The sequence below is a fragment of the Pimephales promelas genome, chromosome 3, assembly GCF_988280905.1.
Source record: "Pimephales promelas chromosome 3, fPimPro1.hap1.1, whole genome shotgun sequence".
In the NCBI taxonomy this organism is placed as follows: domain Eukaryota; kingdom Metazoa; phylum Chordata; class Actinopteri; order Cypriniformes; family Leuciscidae; genus Pimephales; species Pimephales promelas.
Window position 1 is genome coordinate 44,026,506 of NC_142771.1, and position 9,248 is coordinate 44,035,753.

At 44.5% G+C, this 9,248-nt stretch overlaps 1 pseudogene; it reads right to left on the reverse strand.

The window, feature by feature from the left end:
* Positions 1-6,061: 6,061 nt before the first annotated feature.
* On the reverse strand, positions 6,062-8,466 carry LOC148982114 (uncharacterized; annotated as a pseudogene).
* Positions 8,467-9,248: the final 782 nt, after the last annotated feature.

Genomic DNA, 9,248 nt, shown 5'->3' on the forward strand with positions numbered 1-9,248 from the left:
CCACCCTGTAGGATGCTGCATGGGCCAGCCAGTAGGACCTCAATCTCCTGTTCCCATCCATGGTCCGATTGCAGTGTGACTGCAACAATCAGGGAACTGATGGACGGCAGAGACAGGCGAAGGTGGGCACAGTGGTCAGCTGCCTCATCAAGATAAAGCCGCAAAATGGGAACAGCTCTATTGAGATGGCAGTATGATGTGGGGTTCACCGCCTGTAATAAATACATCATAGTTTGTTAGAACAAAAAGCTTGAATAAAGCGATGTTTCATGTGGTATTGACTTGTATATGTATTTATTTATTGTAATGATTTCTTTTATTCATTCACGTTTCATGTTGTTGTCAGTAAATAAAATATTAATTTCATGAATAAAAATGTATGTATTTACATCATCTGCATTTGTCTATGCATAGCTATGTCATATGATAATACAAAAGTTTGCTTGTTTTACAAAACTATATAATTAATAATGTACATATACGTATATTATAATAATAATATTAATAATGTTATATAATTAACTGTTGGTCACAGCATTTGTCATAATTATTGTGCATAAGTCTTGGGATGGGCTAGTAATGAAATTCTTTCTGGGGTAATCTTAATTTTTTAAGTAGTAATACTTGCTTTGTTTGAGAATAAAATCATCAGTCTTCTCCAAAAGGCGAGATCTTCGAGCAGCTGCCCGACGTCTCCTTTGTGCACACCTTAGTCTAACAATTGAAGACATGCCAATCATTTCAAACGCTGAACTAAACCGTTCTAGTAAAGTTGTCGAGTTACTGATGCAATCAGGTGTTCGTGCACCTGTTGCTCATGACTTTTAAATTGTTGCGCTTGTGAAAACGTCATAGGTCACATGTAACGTCAACATGGTGAATGATGTCAGGATCGCATTCATACTTAACGAGATTTGGCCATTAAGTACCTACTCTTTTAGCGCTCATTAAGTAAGTACTCATTGAAATTAAGTACCTACTCATTGAGTATGCGATTCCGACCGCAGCCTAGAACAGGGGTTCTCAACTCCAGTCCTCGCGACCCACTGCTCTGCATATTGTGTATGTCTCCCTTATGCCGAGTTCAGACTGCATGATTTTCAAAGTAGTCGGGTCGCTGTTCTTTTCACACTGCATGACTATCTCGGCCAGCATTCAGTCACTGCTGTGTTCACACTGGACGATTGATCGGTGACAGAAGGTTTCACACTGCATGACTTTACAATAGGAAAAATCGCCGACAGACTAGCACGCTGCGCGCAAACTACGTTTCACAACAAACACGTGAGATGTGAAAAGGAAACAACGCGACACCACACGTGCAAGACCGGAGTTCTCACGTGAGACTTTTTTTTTTCAACACTGTTGTGGTAACGTTACATCTGGTGAAACGTCAAACAGACACGAGTGCTCCTGCCAAATTTCTACTCATTTGTCTTCCATTTATTGTGTCCAAATAGACCGAGAAGAAGCCTTTTTGCCATATCATGTTGATATGTGATCTATAACTCCTCCCCGAACTCCCTGCTGCTCTGTATCATGCTCTCTCACTGGCTGCCGGTGATCGCCGATGTAGTTTTCAGTCAAAACACTTTTCACACAGCAGGATTTTGAATCGCCGACAGGTCCAGATATTTAGCATGCCAAATATCTCACGGGCGTCGGCGACTCGTCGGTGATTCTTTCAGTTCGCGTCTTTGCTCATTCACACTGCGTGATTGTCACTCGCGTGAACGAGCGCCGATTTGCCTGTGATTTCGGGCATTTGTCGGCGATTTCTCAAAACCTGTCGGCGAGCCAAAATCGTGGCTAAAATCATGCAGTCTGAACTCGGCATTACTTAACACACCTGATTCAGATCCTCAGCTCGTTAAGATAGACTCTACGGCTATCCTAACGAGCTGAGGATCTGAATCAGGTGTGTTAAATAAGGGAGACATACACAATATGCAGAGCAGTGGGTCGCGAGGACTGGAGTTGAGAACCCCTGGCCTAGAAGACAAATGTATCTAATTTTGGAAGAAAGCAGTTTGCCATGTCGGTAAGTAAAAATAAACTCTGGTGTGTATCCTAATCAAGTTAGCATCCTGTTAACTGTCGAGCCAAAGTTTGCTCGAGTCTGGTTGAAGAGGACAATGATGAGTAAATACTTTTTAGTAGACACGCATATCTCTTCCCACAACATTACCACAATAATATTTTTAACAGGTGTGTGAAGAGGACATTAAGTGGATGTTCGTAAGGGACATTGGTCCAGTGTGGTGCTTGGTACACTTGCAATGGCCAATTCAAATCATTACCGTCATAGAGAAGATTTCAAGAACAAAAAATCGATTAATCCATTAATCCATTTTTGGATTGTCTAAAAATACAAGATGCACAAGACTTAAACCAACAGTTTACACCCCCGAAGCACCAATACCTCCAGTTTGTGTCAATTTCATCATTTACATTACACATGTACACTCCAACACAGCTTCAGCTCTTAAGAGATTTACAAAAGGACAAAAAACTTTTTTGTGTGTCTAGATGCCACAGGAAGTGCACAAAAATGCAATGTGTGTTGCATTATGCACTTTGCTGCCCAGTTCAGTCTACTTCAGAAACAATAGTTGCTGTAGCCGAGATGCTCTCTTCAGATCAGAGCACACGGACAATTCACCACTGGTTGACCTGCCTGTCCCGCGATTTTATGTACATGTATAAAAAAAAGGGCCTCCAACCACAAAACGTGGAAAACGATTTTAATTGGGCAATCATTGATGCAACCATACAGACGTTCTGTCAGTGTACAATACACAAGTATCTGCAACAGTGTCTTGAGGTATGTCTGGAAGGAAAATCATGTGCATTCACTTTTGTGCAAGTATGTGGTACGCACATGGTGAAATTGCTCTGCTCTCAAACAAATACCTTGTTTCAGCATTCATTTGCACTAATGCAGAATGCCACCACAATGACTGAGATCCAATCTTTGTTGCAAGACATTTGCATAGTTTTTTTCCCAAAGAGATGCTTTGCCCACCTCGATCATCACACTGCAGACTAAAATACACATTCAGCCTGTCTTCGCTAATGTTGATTTCAACGAAATCATGACTCCCCATTTGCAAGACATTATAAGACTTTGAAAAAACACTATTGGATGCACAAAACGAACAAGGCAGTGATACACCTCAAGCTAACCCATATTACTGTCCAAGCTTGATACAAATTCTCAAGCCATACTTGGCAACAGTGCCACAATGCATAATGGACAGGCATAATATGGACAGGCATAATGTTAAAACATCTGGGGAAAACTAGAGACACAAATGCACAGGTTGAAAACTGGTTTCGAACCACAAAGCGAATAGTGCTGAAAAACAAACTCCACAGAAGACCAGGAGACTTTGTACAAATTATGTATTTGTGGTAGAATGCGTGGTGTCACTGTTTCGGCAATTCACCAAAACACAGCCAATGAGAAGGAAAAAAATTACAGCAAAATTGAACTAGCTCTTTGTCAAAGAGGAGAAATGGCAGAGAGGCAGACAGAAAAAGTACTACAACCCACCTACAAATATGGCATGGAAAGCAACTACTGTACACTTCAACTCCCTGGTGCAGGAAGGGACAAAATAGCAAAATGAACCATAGAATTGGCTAACACCTGCAGAGTTGATAACCTGCTATACTTCATTTTCTTAGCAATAAAGACCAGACCTTCACTCTTCAGTAAAATTGAGAATAAGCAGGCCCATGGCAAATACTTTGAGCTATTATTGAAGGTTTATCAGCATTTCATGCTTTGTCAGTGGTACCAGGGAAAAATTGCTTGACGATATTGACTTCCGAACTTCATGAACTTCCGGGGGCGCGGCCTGCCGTCGACCCTGTGCTCACTCAACGTTTGTTTGTCTCCGTTTTTAGACTAATTTTTACTTGCTAAAATAGCATCTTAAAATGGCATTTCGGTATGGATCTTCTTGCCATAAAAATAAATTTGCTATCGATGCTACTTTGTCAGTATTTGAAACAGGGGATTGTTTATCAGACCGTATATCATAACACAAAATGTCACACCTAAAATTAGTAAGCTGGAATGTATGAGGCATTAACCCAGCAGCTACAAGAACCAAAATTTTAAGCCACATTAAAAAACTCAAGGCAGATATATGTTTACTGCAAGAAACGCATCTCTTGGAATCAGAACACAAGAAATGAACAAATACACAATTAACACAAATATACTCTCCATCTTACAACTTCAAGAAAAGAGGTGTAGCTATATTAATCAATAAAAACATAACAGTTATTAATCACTCAACCATATGTTATTATCAATAAAACTTTTAACAATAAAATACTGACCATTGCTAATATCTATGGACGAAACACAATTGACCATCAATTTTTCAATATTTTTTTCTCCTCAATAGCCAACCTTTCTAGCATTCGTCATACTCATATTCTATTCAGAATGTGAGTCTGATACTGCTCCATAGGGCTTTGATTATGAGGTGTGTCTTAATTGAAACAGGAAAAAAATGCACTCAATTGGATAGACCTAAAACCAATCAGAGCAACGCAGTAAGTGACGTATGTTGAGCGAGTTGTCAACAGAACTGTGAACTGCAAGCACGAAAAAGTATTTTAAAGAAAAATGAGTGCTAACGACTTATGTCGGTGTTGCAAAAAGAATTTAAGGATTCGCAGAGTAGCCTACTTGCAAACTCGAAAAACATGTTTGAACAAAATAGAAAATGTGAATGTATATACGAACAAGTTCTCTGTTTAGGATTAGATCTCGACAATAAAGCTAACAAATCTGCTCGCATTTGTCAGACCTGTGGGCTATCAACTTTATAAAATGGTTGGAGCTCAACTTTAATACATTTTAATAAATAGACAGATGACGAAAGACACCAGGCTCAAGAAACGTGTTCATTTGAGTCTTCAGAGAAATGAGACCGGGAGCCAAAATTATGTTCTAATGAATGATTTTAAATACATTATGAGGAGTAGCATCTAATAATTTATTTAAAAAATACACTGCTTATTAGGGGTACAGTGACTACCAGTATGGATATGGTGGTGTGCCGCGTGCGAGTAGTTTAACAAAGCGTCACCAGTGTTTGATGCTGCGATGGCTTTGACATGAGTTGCATCGCCCAGTTGCATGCCCATTTCGGTTGCTTCTTTTACTTGGTCTTCCAATATTATTCAATAGATTATACTCTCTCTGACCCTTTTCAGAGAAGTCACTCACCCCCTGTCCCACTGCAAAGAAGCTGGACTTCCCCTGATCAGGGTCAGAGAGGGAATGTTTAACACCATCCACAAAAACTATTAAGACATCAAGCTGTTCTTGATACTTGTAAGTATTTGTTTATTGGGAAATTTGTAGTATAGTGTACCACTTATACATATTGTGTACCAAATAGACTTAGGGGGGTTATTTCAGTTTCTTGCTTTTGTTTCAGCCCTCCTGCGTAACATTCTCACAAATCAAGAGATCATGATGGACCAAATGAAGATAATCTATAGGACGGTTCAGGGTCTAAAATCTGTCAGGGAAGAACACATAGGCCTTGAAGCAAACCTACTGCCACTAGCTGATCTACAGTCTCTGCAAAACTTGGAGGAGCGATTGAGATCGTTTCGGTATATACGCTCCTAATCCTCAGCTGGATTGTTCACCAGCCCGTTGAAGCTTTTCAAAGACCTTTGAAACTGCATCGATTCTGACTGCAAAATGATGGTAACCATTGAAGTGCAGCCTGTGGAGAAACATCCAGAAATGTTTTCCTACAAAAACAATAGGTTACTGTCGTAACCCCGGTTCTCTGAAACATCGAGTGGAGAGATCCACCTATGGGAAGGGCATCCGTACCTGACCTCTGCAGAAGCATCCAATTGCACCAAGTCTGGCTAGACAGACAGAAGCGCGCGGCCAATGCCCAAGGCCACACCCCTCACCCACGGGCATATAACATCTGGGCGCGCTGCTGTTCCTCAGTAAGTATATTCGCTTCTCGTGCGGCAAGCGGGGCAAAGCTGGTCGATCTCCCCACTCGATGTTTCAGAGAACCGGGGTTACGACAGTAACCTATTGTTCTCTTTCATCATCTCGTGTTCGAGATCCACCTATGGGAGAGACATGGACAGCTCCCCGATTGCCCAATACACTCACAGTGAGGTTCTGAAGCCAGAGAAGGACGGTCACCTCGGGGAGGCGGTGCCTGACACGTCCCTTAATCATGAGCCTGCGATGGTGAAACCACACCTAACTAATGTGGACAAGCAGGACATGAAATACGCATGGGACACATGCGAGATAGTAACCCCAACCCACCAAGACATAATCTATACCCAAAAGGGGGAGTAATGATTGGTGACAGGAATGAACATGGCCAGTCAGCCCATTCACTCCTAATGGTTATATATCCCAACAGGGTTACAGGGAGGGGCTAAGACGACCCCACCCCTAGAACCGAATGTGCTACCGAGGTACTGGTGACATCCAACCGGTAGTAGCGCACGAAGGTATGAGGAGAAGCCCAACTGGCAGCGGAGCAGATGTCCTGCAGTGACACTCCCCTAAACAGAGCCCAAGAGGTGGCTAAACCTCTCGTGGAATGAGCTCTGATGCCCCTAGGGGGCTGCACTCCCTTTGCTTTGTAAGCCATGGTAATAGCATCCACAACCCAATGTGAGAGGCGTTGCTTCGAAATTGGACTCCCTAAGTGAGGGGGAGCCCATGAAACAAAGAGCTGGTCGCTCTTCCGGAAAGCATTCGTCCTGGTCATATATGCCTGTAAGGCACGGACTGGACACAGAGCATTCAGCCTCTGATCCTCTAGAGAGTTAAAAGGTGGAGGGTGAAAAGCGGACAGCTCCAACACCTCCGAAGTGAACGCAGGGAAGCACTTCGGCATGAAGGCCGGGTTAGGCTTAAGGAAGACCTTATCACCACTAAGAGAGAACTTAGAGCACGAGGGATGAACCGAGAGTGCATGTAGCTCACTGACACGTTTAGCAGATGCCAAGGCCAAAAGCAAAGCTGTCTTGAGAGACAGCAGCTTAAGGGATATACTATCCAAAGGCTCAAAAGGGGGTTGAGACAGAGCTTCCAGCACCATGGAGAGGTCCCACTCCGGGACAGTTCTCCGGACGACTGGCAAAGAGCGGCGTGCACCCTTCATAAATCTGCGGATTAGAGGGTGCTGACCGACGGTCGAGCCCTCAAAACCCACATGACAGGCTGAAATAGCAGCCAAGTAGACCTTAATGGTGGAAAAGGACCTGCCTTTATCCATGAGGTCTTGAAGGAAACACAAAATATCAGGAACTGAACACTGATAAAGATGTGATACCGCGCCCATCACACCACCCCTCGAACACTTGCCACTTACAGCCATATAAGGACCGTGTCGAGACGGCCCTGGCATTCTGAATAGTGGTGACCACACGCGGCGAAAGCCCAAGTGCGTTCAGGTTCGTCCTCTCACGGGCCAGGCCCAGAGAGCCACCCTGTTTGGGTGGGGGTGGTAAATCTCCCCGTTGGCTTGGGATAATAGATCCGTGCGAACGGGAAGGCACAATGGCTCGGCGTATAACAGAGGGATTATCTCCGCCAGCCACGGTGCTTTGGGCCATCTGGGTGCTATCAGAATGAGAGACAGGCCCTGCTCTCTCACCCTGGCCAATGTGGGAATTATCAGGCACAGGGGAGGAAAAGCATACAGGAGCACTCTCGGCCATGGGTGGGCCAGTGCGTCTACCCCGAGGGGCGCGTCCATGTCCCTTAGAGAGAAGAACATAGGACAATGGCAGTTTTCGCGTGAGGCGAATAGATCTACGCTCGCCCGTCCGAATCTCATCCATAGCATTTCCACTATCTGCGAATGAAGACGCCAATCCCCGTAGATTGGGTTTCCCCTCGACAGCAGATCTGCGCCGACGTTCAGAATGCCTGGGACGTGAGTCGCGCGTAGCGACAAGAAAACCCGTCTGCTCCACACCAAGAGCTTGTGAGCTAGAAGGTGAAGTTTCGACGAGCGCAAGCCGCCCTGACAGTTGATATATGCCACAGCCGTGGTATTGTCGCACCGTACCAGCACGTGATGTCCCTGCAGGCGAGGCAGAAAATGATTCAGAGCTTTCCAAATGGTTAAAAGCTCTAAATAATTTATATGTGCTGAACGTAGTCTGTTTGGCCACAGACCGTTCACCGTTCTGCCCTCCTGGGTGGCACCCCAGCCTGTTAAGGATGCATCTGTCGTCACCACTTTCCGCATCGTAACGTTCTTCCAATTGCGCAGAGCTGCAGAGCACGCGCGCGTGACTGTAACCGAGCGGCAAAGGTCGTGAATCGGGCTGAAATGTAGTGACAAAACCCATTTCATGAACGCCCTCATCCTCAGGAGTCCTAATGGCACAACTTGGGTGGATGAAGCCATGAGACCCTGCATCCTGAGACATGTGCGATATTGCACTTTCGCCCCTTCTCTGAACTGTGACAGCTCATTAGAGAGCGAACGCGCTCTAGAGAGAGACGCGCTCGCATGGCAACCGAGTTCAACTCCAAACCCAGGAAAATGACATTCTGACTGGGCGTGAGATTGCTCTTGCCCACGTTCACCTGGAACCCGAGCGATGTGATGTGCGCGAGCACACGGCCGGTGTCCTGCAACACCTTCTCCTTCGATTCGGCTATGATGAGCCAATCGTCTATGTAAGTCAGGATTCTCAGACCTGTTATTCTCAGAGACGTTAAGCCCGCCTCCACGCACAGACAGAAAGACCGGGGACTCAAACTGAGTCCAAACGGAAGAACTGTGAATTCGTAACATATGCCCTGGTAGGCAAAACGAAGAAACTTCCTGTGCGGAGGATAAATGCTTATGTGAAAGAAAGCATCTTTCAGATCGACTGATGTGAACCAGTCGTTCTGTTTTATGGCACGGGCGAGTGCGCCCTGTGTCAGCATTCTGAAATTGTATTTCCTCAAATGTTTGTTCAACACTCGAAGGTCCAAGATAGGGCGGAGAGAGCCGCCTTTCTTTGGAACCAGAAAATACCGGGAATAAAAACCCTGGTTCATCAGATTGGGGGGTACCACCTGAATCGCCCCCTTGTTTAAGAGAGATGAAATTTCCTCTTCCAGAATGTGAGAGGCTTTCTTTTCCGTGTGAGAAAAGAGAATGAATAAAAGAGAAAAGAGAATGCCGTTGAAATGAGGGCGTTTTACTGCGAATTGCAAT